This window comes from Miniopterus schreibersii (assembly GCF_964146895.1).
Source record: "Miniopterus schreibersii genome assembly, chromosome: X".
In the NCBI taxonomy this organism is placed as follows: Eukaryota; Metazoa; Chordata; class Mammalia; order Chiroptera; family Miniopteridae; genus Miniopterus; species Miniopterus schreibersii.
The window spans coordinates 18598126-18616482 of NC_138104.1; the positions used below are offsets into that span (position 1 = coordinate 18598126).

The 18357-nt window shown below is 37.1% G+C and overlaps 1 pseudogene across 1 annotated transcript in view; it reads right to left on the reverse strand.

Moving 5' to 3' along the window:
• Positions 1 to 536: 536 nt before the first annotated feature.
• The window catches only part of LOC308551732 (ubiquitin carboxyl-terminal hydrolase 10 pseudogene), a 36128-nt pseudogene continuing 18307 nt past the window's right edge, over positions 537 to 18357 (reverse strand). The window contains exons 2-3 of the transcript in view: positions 4701 to 6714; positions 537 to 542 (exon numbers count right to left, since the gene is read on the reverse strand). The product of the transcript in view is annotated as a ubiquitin carboxyl-terminal hydrolase 10 pseudogene (transcript). The remainder of the gene's footprint in view (positions 543 to 4700; positions 6715 to 18357) is intronic.

Consider the following 18357-nt stretch of genomic DNA (forward strand, 5'->3'; position numbering starts at 1 on the left):
CTAGCCCAACCGGGCGTGGCTCAGTGGTTGAGCGTTGACCTAGGATCCATGCAATCAGGGTTCGATTCCCTGTCAGGGCACATGCCTGGGTTGCAAGCTCGATCCCCAGTCAGGGGCATGCAGGAGGCAGCCGATCAGTGACTCTCTCATCATTGATGTTTCTACCTCTCTCTCTCCCCCTCCTTTCCTCTCTCTGAAATCAATAAAGATACATTAAAAAAAAAATTCTAAAAAGTGCACAACTTTTCCTTTTTAACAAGTTACAATAAAGCACAAAACCCCCCAAAACAGAACACTTGACATTTACAATTCAAAATCAAATTATCAGAATATTAAATATTTACAAAACTATATTTTTCCTTTTTTGTGTTTTATCTTTATTGTTGAAAGTATTACAGATGTCCCCTTTTTTCCCGATTGACCTCCTCCATCCAGGACTGCCCCCAGCCTTCTATTTTAAAAAAATATTTACAAAGTTACATGCAATTTTGTAGAATTGACATAAAAGAATCACTCAAAAATGGGAGACTTTTGCTTCATTCCTAAAAAGAAAAAGAATATGTTCAGTAGAAGCTGTGAAGATTCTTAAGTATATAAAATCTTCAGTTTCAGTATCAAAGCCTATGTCTTTGTGCATATAAAAACTTATGCATGTGAAAGGCTTGTTGCAACACTCGATTGGGACTCCTCTTCTTCCATTAACAGTGTAGTGACATTGACCTTTGGCCTCAACCAGGTATTCATTTTTCACTGATACTAATTTAATTTTTTAATAGGTCTTATCCCCTTAAATCCATCCTCTACACTACCTACAAAACAATTTCTCTACAAATAAAAATCATATTACTTCATTTCCCTGATTAAAAAAAAAAGTGTGGATTGCTAATATTATTCAGATTAGATTCTTAAAACAGCATTTAAATCCTTTAACCTACTGGTCCCAATCTACTTTTTTTTTAAAAATCTTATCTCCAACTAGAGCCCTCCCCACACTGCTAGTGGCTCCCATGGCTATAGCACATCCTATGAGGATATGAATAAACACTGTCCATTTGGGCTGATGGAAACAGGGATGTACCAAGTGAATCAAGAACTATGGTGATCCCCAATGTAATCACTGCACACTGAGGTTTGATTTCCTTAGAGAAAATACATGGAGGAGTCAGCAAGGAAAAATAAGTAAGATGCTGTGCCTGTGAGTTTGGGCCATGACAGAACCCAAAAGTGCCATCATTCATGGCATAATGTACCCATGAGACTATGACATGCTTAGCAAAGGGAAAAGAGTGGTTGTGGTAGTCATGGCCAGAGATGCAAAGTGAGAAACTGTGGTGGAAAGCTGGAGAGGTATAGAAAACAGACATCAGGTAGTGTGTAGTCCTCTCCCCAGGGGGTTAAGGAGTTGATAAATATGAAGTAGGTTCCTTCTAGGGATAGCAATAATCATTAATTTTAGTAATTTTCACCAGAAATCCCTTTAAGCATAGAAGTGAAAGGGTGTACACCTTAGCAGAGAGAAGAGAGTATACCAGAATCATAGGGTAAGCAATGAGTTCAGAAACAAAAGCAAAAAAAAATTAATAATGTAGTGTGTTTAATTTGTATCTTAAAAGGTGGCTAATTCATGGGCATTGTTTGGACAGAGATCTTAGTAGCCAGGTGAAGTTGTTTCTGGCCTAGGGAGCAAAGTCATCTACAATGGCAATGTCTTGGCCTGAGGGCATATCTTCTGAGGCAATGTCATCTCCAGTGGTGAGCCTCTGGACTAGGACAATGTCATCTGGGATGTGGGACTCAGGTATACTTTTCAAATGGATAGCCACTTGGGTTGATGTGAGCCTCCAGATTGTAAACCAATGAAAGCATACAAACCAGTAGTAACAAAACCAACAGTCAACAAAATGGTGTGCAGCTGAATTTGACAGTGTTTTAATTGTTTGTTTTTGGTGGAAGTTTATGTTCAAATGGGTCCTGTATCAGATGAGCAACTTTCTGAACTGGAGACAATCTGTGCTTAATGAATCCCAGGAGAGTATGTGTCCTCCATCTGACTCCAGCCCTTATAGGTTGGGGATAAGATTGATAATGTATAAGAACAGATTAAAGCCTGGGGCAAGATACAGAACTTTAGAGGTTTATTCTTTGGACTAGAATTAGAAAAGAAGTTGTTTGAAGACACTAATAAGTCTCTCAGTTAAACTGACTATTTGAGATTATTATGGACACGAATGTTCTGTTGAATGCCTTTTCCAAGAGCTCAGCATTATGTATTTTAAGAAGTGAAATGTGTGTCTTGTGTCTTGAGTACTACCAGTGATGTCTGTAGCTCTGAAGAGAGCAAATAGTATCCTTGCAAGGCCTTGCATTGTGGTTTTAGTACATGCAGAAACAGGTATGATTTTGATTTATATTTGGGGTATCTGTGAGGTAAGAGATCCTCAGCACTTTTTACATTAAAGGGGACACTCTTTAGGTAATGGCCCAATAGTTAATAATACATGTGAATATGATGCCATTTGTTGACCAGGGTATTCTGTCTTAAGAAAACTGCCTGGAGTTTGGCCTTGTGTGTTGTTTTGAGTTCTGTCCTTTATTAGGACTTTCTAAGGGATGGAAAGTTGCAACATTCCACTAAACTCCATTCATATATGATAGTTAACAGTACCATTTGCACAGACTATGAACTCCCATTGCTGTTCACTCAGTTAATCCCAAGGGGCTGCCAGATAGCCAAGGGATCGGGTAGAGGGGTGACCTTCTCTCTTACCTTGGCATCTGGCAAGAGACTGAAGACAAGGGAAGCCACCCCCACCTGCAGGTAGAATATATCAGATGGCCAAGATTTGGTTCCAACCTGTCTTAACAGGCAGTGAAAGACAAATATCACATGATCTCGCTTATACGTGGAATCTAAAGAACTTAATAAACTGATGAACAGAATAGATTCAGTGACAAGGAAGAACAGATCAGACTGACAAATGTCAGAGGGATGGAGGAGGACGGGTGGGTGGAGGGGGAGAGAGTAACCAAAGAATTTATATGCATATATGCACAACCCAAGGACATGGACAATGATGGGGAGGGGGACTGGGGTGGAACGGGTCATTGGGGAGAAAAAGGGACATCTATAATATTTTAAACAAAAATAAAATTTTTTAAAAAATAATAAACTAATCACTAGCAAAAAAAAAAAAAGGCCTTGTTAGCTGTGCTGTGCTGAGCTTGTGGCCTGCTGTTTTCATGACTCAAAGCATAATGGGTAGCTGGGTATGGGGGTCACAGTTTCAGAGTCTGTGAAGGCCTCTATTTCCAGAACAGCCCAGTAGGTAGTCATTCATTTGTTTTTTTAATATGTATAGTATGATGCCAAGGAAAAGGGGGCAATTTTTTGCATCAGAAGCACTGGGGCAACTAATGGCCATCATCGGTGGACCAGAGACTCCAGGAGGCATGAAAAGAGGTTGTTAAAACTTCTTTAGTGAAGGAGTGTCTGATGGCACTAGCAAGAGTACCTCTTGATTTTTGTAAGTAAATTTTTTTAAACTAATTTTGTGATTTTTATTGCTGGGCAACAACTTTATACTCCTAGGTATTACTAAACTGTGCACAATTAGAAACTCAGCATTGTAGAAAAACAGGCAGCAGAATTAAACAGAACAGACTTAAAGGAAAGATCAATCTTCATTATTTTGCCCATATTTCATTATATGCATACAGAAGCATGAATGCAATTTAAAATCTTTTGATGGCAACAAAATTACAATCACCCATCTATATGATTAACACCTTAATTCCAAACATTTGATCTGCAATGTGTATGTAAGCAGTTTCTCATCCCACAATCATTAAAATGTGGTTTTTTTTCCTGTTAGGAACCAGCAACTTATTTTTTTGTGTTTATTTTTCTCATGAGTAACTATTTCTTCTCTGGTAATTGGCTCATTTTTATCGTTTATCAAAAACTAAACTGTTGGGGAAGAAATTGTGATAGATTTAAAGTTTTCTTTTTAAGGAAAGATGAAATTCATTTTCACAAATTTACAAGTGTTGCTGCTTGTACAGAATTTATACTACTAACCAATCAGACTAGGAATCAAATGCAAGTCCCCCCTTCTAACTCAGGAATCAGCATTATTTAAGAATTATGGGTTTTTGTGTATTTTCTTAAATCAAGGCAACAGTCTGTTTCAACCAAATGATTTTGATTTGGAAGTTAGAAGACAACATAAACTATGTTGCACACAAACCCCAAGGCATCTCCTTTTCATTCCAGCCCATTTATGCAAAAGAGAGAAAGAGTGTCTCTCTAAAGAGCCACTAAAGAGAGGAAAGAAGTCAGTGAGAGTTGGTGTTCTGTAAGTAGGTGTCAGGCACACACAACGCACAGGCAGTTGCAGCAAGTCCACTCAGCAATAACAGATGAGGTAGCCTATGCAGTCAGCAGTGGGCTTCACTCACTGGTAATGGTTAATCACCTTGTCTGTCTGGTCATTGATGCACAGCCAGCCATTCAGACCAATCTGGAAGATGTCTGTAGTGTAATGACCACCCATCACACTGCTGCCATGATGGTAGAGTACTGCAAATAGTCTATAGGTTCTGTGGCATTTAAAATTATGTTTATATTTTAAAAATAAATAAATAAAATAAAATAAAGTAAAATAAAATAAAATATAAAATAAAATAAAATAATATTTAACTCCTGGATAAAGCAGTTCTCAACTAATTTCCAAGTCCACGGGGTATTCAATATTTTTTATAAGATTCTGACATCCACCAGTCTTCTCATAAGCAAATCATTTCAGGTGCTGCAGAGGGACAGGAGGAAGTTTTTCCACAGTCACTCTTCGACTGATCTCAAGCTCTTGTTTGGTTTTTATGGAATAACCTTGGAAAGGTTCTCTTGACACAAAGCTTTCCAGTGCATCCTAGACTGTACGTATCTTGTCAGACTGGATATCCAACTGCAACATGAAAAATGGCTGCAAAGTGGCAGATTCCTTTGAACTCTGCTAATAAATCACAGGCCTGATGTGTCCACCAAAAATGCCAGTGATTGGAGTCTGAACAAAGTCCACCTGGCAAATGACTGAAGTCTTATTTCTGGGGCCCACTTGCCACCATTCATCCTCATTTCCGTTGCCTAGTTCTTCCTGCTGTTCCACATTCGCAGAGTGGCTTTTGGGTCCATTGGAAATAGCAAGTTTTTCATTATTGAGTGAGAGAAGTTTCTTTAGGTTCAGCATTTCCTCATGAAGTCCATTTGGAATGAAGCTTAAGTATTCCTCATCTTCTTTCAACCTTTTTCAGACAGGCTCAATTTGATGACTGTCAGGAGTCTAAAAAATACATGTGGGTTCAAAAGTAGCTCAAGAGTGATATCCTTCATAATTTTATCCCCAAGAGCTTGTCTGTGTTTTGGAAGTACCTGGCACGATAGCCAAACAAAGCTATCGTGGATGTTGAAATACAAGGTCTTTGCATTTTTTAATACAGAGGAATGAACTTCACCAGGTGATACATCAGAAGGCAAGCAATCAGTGCCTGCAGTGTAGCATTAATGTAGCACTAGTTTCCTTTATTGATCAGCCCACAGGGTTGCAATGATATTGCTTTATGTATTAGGGTTACATTCTCTAGTAATCCTGCAATCTTTATGGCTACAGGATCCTCTGAAACTTGAACAAGACCTTCTGTGACTTCAGCTTGCTTTTCAGAGACCAGGGTAATGTAGCAGGAGGAAATAGTTTCAACAGAAGCCATGGGAGAGAAGGAAGAGGGCTTAAAATCATGGAAAAGACTGGCCCACAATTTAGACTGACTGACAGGAGTGGTGCCCACCACAGAGGCTGGGGCATCAGCAGGACGGGAAGCGTTCTCAGATTTAGCTGGATCTGAGTCATGCCTTCCACTCAAGAGTTCAAGTATTTGTCCTTTAGCAACTCCAAGGTTTTGAGTAGCAGCAGTCCCAACATAATAGTGAGCCACAGCTGTCTGCAGGGAGGCAGGACTATTAAAAGTCAGGCCTCTGGCAGCCCTCAGTCCTAGCATTTCTATCCAGGGCTTTGGGGAAAGAACCACCAGGCACAGCATCACTGATGAAGTCTGTGGAGACCTGAGGACTGCTACAGTCCTGGGTGTCCCCAGCAAGGGCGTGTCTCCCATCAGCTCTACATCCTCTGTGCCTATGCTGTTCAGGACTGCTGGATTGGCATGGCCATTAACCATGGATTCCATGGAAATATTACCATTGCTGCCATCTTTCAAGTAACTATAATATCCAGGTGAACATTTTTTCTTCTTTTACTCTTCATTTGTCCAAGACCACCGGAGACATCATCATTTTCCATAACTTCTACCTCCACGTTGTACCTGCCATCCAGAGCAAGGGCAGAGCTCGGGTACTGCTAGTCAATGGAGCCGTAGTTTGCTTCTTTATCTATGTCATCAGGGGTCTTTTTGGAAGTTGTGCAACTAAGAATAAATTCAGTGGCCTGAGAATTCAATGTGCTTGAAATACTGTGGTTGAAAGCCCTAGGCAAAGTGTCATTGGGTTCAATTCATTAACACCAAACTTGATTCTCTGATATTCTTGTCCATCAGGTAGTTCAACTGTAGCCTGTACGCCACACAGAACTGTTCCATTGTATGGAGGAAGCTCAACTGAAGAGCGAGGAGTCACAAAGAACTGATTGAATTCATCGGGGCTAAAATCTAAAAAAAACACAGGCCATGTCTGGAGGTTGTTTATATATAATTTTATATATAAATTGTTTATATATAATTTTATATATATATAAAATTTTATTTTATTGTTGAAAGTATTACAGATGTCCCCCCCTCTTCTCCTCCAATGATCCCCTCCACCTGGCATTCACTCCCACCCCAAGTCTTCTCCACACTGTTGTCTGTGTCCATGGGTTATGCATATATGCATATAAGTTCTTTGATTAATCTCTCGCCCACTCCCCTGCCCCCACCTTCCCTCTGAGATTCATCAGACTGTTCCATGTTTCCATGTTTCTGGATCTATTTTGTTCATCAGTTTATTTCCTTCATTAGATTCCACATATGAGTGAGATCATCTGGTAATTGTCTTTCCCTGACTGGCCTATTTCACTTAGGATAATACTCTCCAGTTCCATCTGTCTCAAAGGATAAGGGTTTCTTCTTTTTTACAACTGCATAGTATTCCATGGTATAAATATACCACAGCTTTTTTTTCCACTCATCTACTGATAGGCACTTGGGCTGTTTCCAGATCTTAGTTATTGAAAATTACGCTATGCACATAGGAGTGCATAAATTCTTTCTGATTGGTGTGTTGGGTTTCTTAGGATATATTCCTATAAGTGGGATCACTGGGTCAAAAGGAAGTTCCATATTTAATTTTTTGAGGAAACTCCATACTGTTTTCCATAGTGGTTGCACCAGTCTGCATTCCCACAAGCAGTGTAGGAGGGTTCCCCTTTCTCCACACCCTCGCCAGCACATGTCATTTGTTGATTTGTTGATGGTAGCCACTCTGACTGGTGTGAAGTGATACCTCATTGTTCTTTTAATTTGCATCTCTCTGATGATTAGTGACTTAGAGCATTTTTTCATATGTCTCTTTGCCATCTGTATGTCCACTTTGCCCATTTTTTAATTGGATTGTGTTCTTTTTGTCAAGTTGTATGAGTTCCTTATCTATTTTGGACATTAACTCCTTATCAGATATACCATTGGCAAATATGTTCTTCCATACAGTGGGCTCCCTTTTCACTTTGTTGATGGTTTCTTTCACTCTGCAGAAGCTTTTTATTTTGATGTGATCCCATTTGTTTATTTTCTTGTTTCCTTTGCCCTAAGAGATGTATCAGCAAACATATTGCTACATGAGGTGTCTGAGATTTTACTGCCTATGTTTTCCTCTAGGATTTTTATGGTTTCATGACTTACATTTAAGTCTTTTATTCATTTTGAGTTTATTCTTGTGTATGGTGTGAGTTGGTGGTCTAGCTTCATTCTTTTGCATGTAGCTGTTCAATTTTCCCAATATCATTTATTGAAGAGACTGTCTTTACTTCATTGTATGTTCTTGCCTCCTTTGTCAAATATTAATTGATCCTAATGGCTTGGGTCAATTTCTAGGGTCTTTGTTCTATTCCATTAATCTGTATGTCTGTTCTTGTGGCAGTACCAGGCTGTTTTGATTACAGTGGCTTTGTAGTATAACTTGATATCTGGTATTGTGATTCCTCCAACTTTGTTCTTTCTCAAGATTGCCATGTGGGGTTATTTTTGGTTCCATATAAATTTTTGGAGTGTTTGTTCTAGATCTGTGAAATATGCCATTGGTATTTTAATAGGGGTTGCATTGAATTTATAGATTGCTTTGGGTAGTATGGACATTTTAATGATATTAATTCTACCAATCTTTTCAATGAGTCCCTCTGTTTCCCTGCCTCCCCCACCGCTGCCATCTTCTCAACAGCACATACACTGTAAGTACAATTTTTAAATGAGGAAAATGTTGACAACCAGAACCCCAAAAGGACTAAAAAAGTTGGACTTATGTGTCATTAATATGTGAGTCAAATGTATCTCTTTGGAGGAGGATATTGTCAATGCAATGTCATGCTTGTGTTTCTGGAGAAAGATGGATATATTCATGATTGGGACTGCAAAGATTTTGTGTGATAGCCAAGCTATTGTCATACCCCATGGACAGCCTGAAAAAGGTAGATTTTATCCCTTTGGAAGTAGAAGAAAATTGTAGCTGAAAGGCTTTTGAAATAATCACTGAATAGAATATATTATCCAATCTATAAAAACAAAATACCTGTTGTTGATTGAATAGAATTAGTAATTTTAATAATATTGGACATTAGATATTAAAGCCTTGGATGTAAACACAGCATTAAGTTTGTAGTAATCCACCATGAGGCATCCTTTATTTTTTTCCAGATTTAGGAATCAACAAGATTGTGCTGTCAGATGGAGAAGCAGTGGGAATAATCACTCCTTTATTAATTATGTTTTATATAATAAGTTTTAAACCTTGAAGCCTCTATTTTTAACTTACATTAGACCATATTAACTATTTTAACCAGAAGTCCATGAGATATTGTCTTATTATGCCAAAGACTTACTTTAATTTTAATTTATTTTTTATTATGTTTGAGCATCTATGCTCAATATGGAAGATTTTAAGACATTGGGCACTATGACTATGTGAAATTTAGGCAAGGCTACAGTTAAAGTAGCCATTTTCTTCTATTTTATTTTGTTACATTTAAAGATTATATGGGAAACAATATGTAAATTTAATGGGATCCCCAGGTATAAGTATAATTTGAGCCCCAGTATTAAATCCATGAAATTTTGCCAATTGTTGCATTTTATTAAATGTTAAAGTTGATTTAGAACCTAGATTGTAGAATTCACAAAAGCCAATCAGTGTGTCTTTTTCATCTTTTCTGTTATAAAAAGTCTTTAGTATATAAATTTTCTATATAAATTTTGAATTTCTAATGGATCAAATTATGGAACTTTTAAAAATTTTAGTTATATATTAGATATACATATATAATTTATTATACATTTATATTAAAATATAATATATATGTATAAATAATTTATTTAATTACTTTTCATTTTTCTCCCTGATGCTAGGGGATTATTTTTAAATCAATAAGTAATCTAGTGCTTGCATTATGTTTGCTAGATCAAGAATATTTTCAGTACATAAGGTTTCAACTTCCTTCCCCCATCCTCTTTAGGCTAATAGCTGTCTAAAGCTACAGTGGTTCCCACCCCCCTTGCTTTTTTTTAGGTTTTTAGCCACTTGAAGCTGTTGCCTTCAGATTGTGTCTCTGACTTATTAGAGGAGAAAAAAGAAGGGGGAAGGGGCCAGTGCCTGTAGGCAACCTCTCCCTAAGATGGCCCCAGTCCCAAGTATAATTAGTCCTTTCCCTCACTTTCTTTTCTTAAGCAAAATCTTTAGAGTGGCTTATATCTCTAGATAGCTAAAGTTTTTTCCTCTCTTTGTTTACCTAACAAGCGCCTGGTGGTCATCAGTGGCCCCTGCTGTTCACTATGAGGAATGACCTTTCTCTAGGTTGTCCCAATCAACCTCAGAGAGTCTAGGGTCTATATATGGGACAGCAATAATAGCCTCAAATTGTTTGATATGTATTTTTTAATTTTGTTATTTAATTTTAAGGAGGCAATTCTTAGCACATCAATAGGGAGCAGCTCTAAAAAATGCCCAAGCACATTCCAGGAAATTTGTAATCTCAAATGAGCAGAGAAACCTCCTCAGATGCCTTACAGGGAGAAGGATTCAAAGTGATCCTCCCTCTATGCCCCCCCTTTTTTTTTTACATTGTGTCACCAGTCTTTCTCCATAGATGGGATCTGCAATGATCCATGAGGTTAGGGGACAAAAAACAACAGCAGCAAGGGATGCAGCAGAGGAGGAGCTGCAGGTCCCTGGCAGATCAGTATTTACAATGAGCCATGGAGGACTGAAGGAGGGGGACCACCTGAAGTCAAGGAGGAGAGTGTATTATTTCTTTGTCCCAAGTGCTGTTCAGTGGTACATTGAATCGGGCTGACAGAGTCTCCCACATGTATTGCAGGCCACTGCCCCCCTGTTTTCCAGGCTAACACTCAGTGATATGCACCCAGCATGACTCTGTGATAGGGGAAGGAATTCCACTTCTATCCACAGGAGTCCTTCAAATCACAATCAGTCCAAGGTACACTGAAAAGCAGCCAATTCATATGGCTCAGTGACTCTGGATCCCAAGGAGCTACAGGATAATTATCCCCTTATCTCTGAAATCACGGCTGGGAAGTGATATTCTGAGGTGTGTTGGTATTGGTACAGGGTCTGCATGAACTTTGGGATGGAGAGTCTTAGCAGCACTCATAAGGGGCAACCCAAAGCAGTGCATAGCAGTGCACATGAACACCAGCAAGACAGAGAGCCTTTCCAAATGATGGAGCCAAATCAGGATAGCCAATTAGTGAGTCACCAGCAATTGAAGGGTATCTCTATAGGGTTTTCTATACATGACATAGATTATTCCATTCTGGTCATCAATAGTGTTTTAAGGAATAATGCTGTTACTTAAAATGTTGTTTTTTATGATTAGTCAGGTGCAGACACAGAATAACACCATGGAGAAGAGTATGAAAAGTGAAGATTTATTTATACTCACAGGTCCTAAAAGAGTGAGGCATGGCATGCCATGCAAGGGGTTCATATGGAAGGAGTTCCAAGCAAGTGGGGAGTCGAGAGAGAGAATGAGAACCAGTAAACACATGCCTTTGTTGGGGGTCAAGGTGGGAGTATACAAGCAAAGGCATGAGGGGATTTTATTGGTACATTTGAATGTAGTCACAGTCAGGGAAGAGCAAGAAAGGTAATGTGTGTCAAGGACCAGCCTTATCACACCAGTGCACCTCTCCATCTACATGAGGTGTTCTCAGACTGTGAGGATGTTGAGGTTATCAGGAAAATATGAAGTTTTTAAAATTTGCAATATATTCATATAAGTGGAATAGTGCACTATTTACACTTTTGTGCCTGGCTTATTTCACTTAGCATAATGTCCACCAGGTTTAATTTCTAGTTTCATTCCATTATGGTCAAGGAATGACTTTGTATAATTTTAATCTTTTAAAATGTATTGAGACCTATTTTGTGAACCCATATATGGTCTGCTTTGGAGAATGTTCTTTGGAGAATGTTTCCCACTTGAGAAAAGATGTTTATTCTGCATTGTTTGGTGGAATATTCTATATTTGTAAAGACTATTTGTAGTGCTGTTCAAGTCCTCTATTGCCTTATTGATAGTCTAATTATTTTGTCAATTATATAATGTCAGGTATTGAAACTGCCAACTCTTATTGTACAAGTATTTTTTCTCCCTTTAATTCTATCAGTTTTTGCTTCATATATTTTGGGGCTCTGTGGTTAGGTGTGTTTATGTTTATAATTGTTGTATCTTCTTAATGGATCAAATCTTTTATCAATATGTCATGTCATGCTTTGTCTCTGGTAACAATTTTTGGCATAGACTCTATTTTGTCTTATATTAGCACAGCCACCCCAACTATCTTTTGGTTAATACTGGCATGGAATATCTTTTTCTGTTTTCACTTTCAACCAATTTGTGTGTTTGGATCTAAAGTGAGTCCCTCAGGGACAGTGTATATATAGTTCGATCATGTTTTCTTTTATCTATTCTGCCAATCTCTGTGCCTTTTAACTGGATATTTTAATTCATTGCCATTTTGCTACTTGTTTTCTATATGTCATATCTGTTTTGTCTCTCAATTCCTCAATTACTGCCTTTTGTGATTAATTTTTTCCTGGTGGACCATTGAATTTACTGGTTATTTTTTTCTATATTTTAAATTTGTTCTTAGTAATTAATCAGGGAATTACAATGACCATCCCTACTTTATAACAATCATATCTGAATTAATATCAACTTACATTTAAATGTATATAAAGCCCTGCTTCACTGCAGCCCCATTTTTCCCTCCCTGTGTTGTTATTGTCAAAAATTAGTTCTTTATACAGCATATGCCTGTTAGATTATCTTTATGCACTTGCATTTAAATCATATAAAAATAGAGAACCACAAATTAAAAATGCTGGTATTTGTATTTGTTTATATATCTATTTTTAACTTTTTTATTTATTTCTTCATAAATAAATGAATGGTAGATAAAAAAGCTGTGGCACATTTACACCATGGAATACTAACTATGCAGCTGTAAAGAGGAAGGACCTTTTAGCCTTTGGCACAGCATGGTGGGAACTAGAAAGTATTATGCTAAGTGAAATAAGCCAGTCAGAGAAAGACAAGTACCACATGACCTCACTGATATGTGGAATATAATAAACAAAATAAACTGATGAACAAAGTGGATCCAGAGACACAGAAGCATGGAACAAACTGAAGGATCGCAGAGGGAAGGCGGGGAGGGGAGTGTGGGTGGGGAAACATTAATCAAAGAACTTATATGTTTATAATCATAACTCATGGACACAGACATTGGTATGGGGAAGGCCTGGAGAAGGATGGACGTGGAGTGGAGGGGATCAGTGGGGAAAAAGGGTACATCTGTAATATTTTCAACAATAAAGATAAAGAAACATTAAAAAAAATAAAATAAAAAATAAAATAAATTTATTAAAAAAATAAATAAATGAATGGTTTTGAGTTATTGTCTGGTGTATTTTCATTTTAGCCTGAAAGACTGCCTTCAGCATTGTGTGAAGAAAAGGTCTACTAGTGATGAACTCTCTCAGTTTTCGTTTATCTAGGAATTTCTTAATTTCTTCTTCATTTATAAGTATAGTTTTGCCAGGTATAGAACTCTTGGGTAAAAAAAAAATTTCTTTCAGTGTTTTAATTATGTGACATCACTGCCTTCTGACTACCATGGTTTATGATGAGAAATTGGCTATTATATTTACTAATGATTTTTTGTCTGTAGTGACTCACTTCTCTCTTTCTACTTTCAAGTTTCTCTGTTTTTGTTTTTTAATAATTTGATTATAATGTGTTTTGGTGTGGAGCTCTTTGAATTTATCCTGCCTAGAATTTAGTTTCTTGAATGTGTAGATTTATGCTTTCATCATTTTCGGGAGGTTTTTTAGACATTATTTCATTAAATATTTATTCTGCTTTTTTCTCACTTTCCTCTCCCTCTATTATATGGAAGCTCATGTGCTCAATGGTGTTTAACAAGTCTCTTAGGATTTATTTTTCTTTATTCTTTCCTCTTTCTGCTCTTTACTAGATAATTTCAGTGAGCTTATCTTCAAGTTTGCTGACTTGTTTCTTCTGCCTGCTCATATCTGCAGTTGAACTCTTATACTAAATTTTTAATTTTAGTTATTTTACCTCTTAGCTCCAGAATTCCTATTTGGTTTCTTTTTATAATTTATATTTCTATATTTTATTCTTGATTTGGTGGGATATAATTTTCCTGGGACTTTTTTTAGTTCTTTGTCCATGGGCTTCTTAGCTCATTGGGTATATTTAAATCACTAAATTTAATTTCCTTCCCTAATACGTTCAATGTTAGGGCTTCCTCGTGAACAGTTTTTATTGCCTTGTTTTTTCACATGAATGAGCCATAGTTTCTTATTTCTTTGTATTCTTCATTATTTTATGTTGAAAATTGAACAATTTGAATATTTTAGTGTGGCAACTGTATAAATCATATTCTCCTCAATACCTAGGATCTGTTTTGATGTTTTTGTGGTTTGTTGTTTGCTTGTTTAGTGGTTTTTCTAAACTGTTTTTGTAGTCTGTGTTTTTTTATATGTGGTGACTGAAGTACATCTTCCATTAATTTAATGGTCAGCTATTATTTTGACAGTTTTTCTTAAGTACCTGGGGGGAAAAAATAAGAAAAAAGGAAAGAAGAAAAGAAAGAAAGAAGAAAAAAGAAAGAAAGAAAGAAAGAAAGAAAGAAAGAAAGAAAGAAAGAAAGAAAGAAAGAAAGAAAGGAGGGAGGGAGGGAGGGAGGGAGGGAGGGAGGGAGGGAGGGAGGGAGGGAGGGAGGGAGGGAGGGAGGGAGGGAGGGAGAGAAAGAAAGAAAAGGGTCTCCCAATCTTTGTACACTGGATCTGTGTTAGGACTCTTCAACCTATTTGAAGCCAGCCCATTTAAAACTCTGCCTTAGCCTTCACTTCCTACTTGCACTGAGTCTTTAGATTAGCTGGAGGTCAGGCTCTGGTTTTGTCTGGACTTTTCTGAATGTGTGAGCACTCATTATCATGCACATGACCTTCCAGAATCCATGATATATATGAGACCTTTTAAAAACTTTTATTCCCCTTCATATTTTTCCCCCTGACCTCTTCCTTCCCAGATTTTCTGGTTTTTCTATTACTTGACCCAGCTCTTATTCTTTGACAAAGTCTGCTATGGCTAAAATTTGACTCTTTAAATGCTTTTGGAAAATACCACCAGGAAGTCACTCCTGCCATCGGAATACTCATGATCAGGCAAACCAAAGGCAAGTTTATGTGCTTGTACTCATGAGACACTACGGAGTTCAAATCAGGCAATCACAATTCTTTAAGAATAAAAATGAAATCTAGCCTTAGCTGGTTTTACTCAGTGGTTAGAGCACTGGCCCGTGGACTGAAGGGTCCCTGATTCAATTCTGGCCAAGGGTACATACCTCGTTTACAGGCTCAGTCCCCACGTGCAGGAGGCAACCAATCAATGTGCCTCTCTCACATCAATGTTTCTCTCTCTCCCTTCCATTCTCTCTGAAAAGCAATAGAAAAAATATCCTTGGGGAAGATTAAAAAATAATAATTAAAAAAAAATTATTTTAAAGAAGTTATTTTGACTGTAGTGCCACACCCTTTTATAAATACTCAAATAAAGGCTGACCACAGAAGGGCTGTCCCTGAGACCATCATCTGCATGGTCCAGCTATAGAACACTGTCAACAAACTTACATCTACATCTCTTTTAAACATTAATAAAAAGGCATCCTGAGTAGTTAGTTTCCTTTTTGTCAGAGTTCCTTTTTCATGCTTTGCTCTGCCTCTTTTTTAGTGATCTTATTATCTTGAGGGACAGGCATGTTCCATAAAACTGCTTTCATTTTAATGGAACTAGTGAAAGCTCACATGGAAAATTGAAAGCACTCCCTTTTGTTGTAGTCAGTCATAATCTTTCTCAGTAGATGCATTTAAAGATCCAGAACACAAGTAGGTCAACAGAACATATAACTTAACAAAGTTGGCTTGGAATTTTCTGCTAATATATTCCTAATGCTTTTTAGCTTGGCATTTCCTCAGCTTTCCTCGAGAAAAATAGTGTCAGATTGATAGGATATTCATGGCATTGAAGGATGAATGACAGTTATCTATATAATATAGAAACTGAGGTCTTTTAAAAATGATACTTGGAAATATTGGGCTTTTTTCTAAAATATTCAAGTTTAACAAAAAATTTGATTTAAAAATACTTATTTTGGAGCCTGGCCAGGCATGGCTCAGCCCCAGAGCCAATTCAGAGATAATGGGGAACTTTTCCCCCAGAAACAAATGTGAGAAATTAACAACTCCTCTTAACCTCCATCACCATCCTCCCACCATGAGGTCCTAACTGCAGTTAGAATGCATCCAGAAAACTTAACCACATCTGAGACATTTGTTTTCTTTGACCTCCTCCTTTTCCTGGCCCTCTCTTCCCCCAAACTCACATCTCTTGCAATTCACCTTTTCCTCAAAGATTTTCTAAGTGCATTTTTGCCAATATACTGCTCTCAGAAAACCTATTTGAGTTTTAGCAGTATCTTTCAATGCCTTAATCCAAAAAGATACAATATTTTGCAGTAAGGCAAGGCTTTAAGGAAGCTGGGGATATTTCTTTATGCTTATTTATCTTAATAGAGATTATTAAAACTGGAACGTTCTGAAGATAAACATTTTTCCCTAATGGCATTCCTGAAATATTCTCTCGTAGTATTGAATGATTAAGAAAAATAAGATTTCTTATTCTGGTTGAGTTCTGGAAATTTTCCTTGGAAGTGATGACCTGCATATTTGTGGGAAGGCATTTAGTCAATTGCATTTCACATAAAGGTTACAAACCTGGAATAAAGACATGCTAAATAAAAGGACAACAAAGAGAAAGTTACCTATGGCATAATGAAATTGTCCATTCAATTCCTTGCTTCTGAAGATGATTCTAAGATAGGAAAGAGCATAGAGAGGAAGTTAAGAGACCTCACCCTGACACTAACTCACTTCATTATCCTGAAACAAGACTCTTCAACCTCTGAGCATACATTTTCTTATCTAAAAAACATTGTAGTAAACTAAAGCCTTTTTTAAGTTTTCTACCTGTTCTAAAATTTCATGACAGTAACTATCACTTCCTGTGGTTGTGCTTGATCTCTGAATCCTGAGGAATCACGTTTACTTTCATTGGATACTCAAGGTCATGTTCCAGTCAGCCTCTTGACAATAAAGCAGTGATTTACTTTACTCTCTCATAGAAATCTCCTTGACATAACTACTATTAAGCTTCCAGCTGTCTCAGCTGCCAAACTGGCCTCCTACTGTGTCCAGACTTAATTTATGTTATTTTCTTATTATACTCACATCTTTCCAAATAGGCTTTGAGGAAGGCTTAACCCACTTTATCCTGGGTTTTCTATTTTTTCCTGACTCATTTGTTTTATCCCAAACATCTCAGTCTTAATATATTTTTCCTAATATATTTTTCCTTTGTACTGTACTTCTTTTTAATTATTATTTTATCTCTTGGTTATTACTGTTTATACCCATAAACCTGTACACATAACTTGTATAAGATGGGTCATATTAGTAGCAAAAGTATACTCAATATATAGTTGGGGGAACTACAAAAGATCTTTACTATGTTCTTTCTTTATGACTCCTTCTTTTGGTGTCTTACTTCTTTTTCAATAAGATGTGAATTCTCTAGAGACTCCTAGAGAAAACAACTTTGAATTGGCTGTATTATTGGTATTTTCTTTAAGAAATACAGTGGGACTTCCAGGAGCCTTGAGATTATCAGTTATCTTGAGTGGTGTGCTATTTTGAATAAACCAGTATCAGTGGAAGGAGATTTTATGATTTTCTGCACTCCTGGGTATTATAAAATAGAAATGCCATATCACTCAAGACTTTCAAGTTACTGAATTGATTTTTTTTCTTCCCTTGCATTTGTAGTTTTAATGTAAACTGAGACAAGGATCTAATGATAGAGCAATTAGAATTAAGCCCTTTCAAAAATTCAAAATGTATAGATTTTTACTTTCTCCTCTACTTTTATTTTCAACTGAGTGCCTATCAGCCCTTAATAAGCCCTTTATCTTAGTTTTATTTTAATTCAAAGCCAAATGAGGCAGATCTTCAAACACCTGTATCCATGTCTTAAATTCCTCTTTCCTTAACTCAAAATGAATTAATATTGCCAAAAATTTGGTCAGTATATACAGCCAGAAAAATCAGGATAACCCACATAACCAGAACCACTTGATGGGATCACTGTATTACAGGTAAAGACTATGAGTTCCCATTATCCTATAACCCTATTACTAGGTCTAGAAAAATGATAGAGGACATACATCCATTCATTCATATATCTTGTATTTATGGGAGGCCACTAATCTCTATTGTTTCTGCCTATGATAATGATTGACACTTATTCAGCACTAAGTCTGTGACAAGCACTGTTCTAAATGTGCTGCATGCATTTCCTCATTTAATCTTCTTCCCTTAATTATGCAATAAGTGCTATTTTTATCTCCATGGCAAAAAAAAAAAGGGGGGGGCGGAAGTAAGGT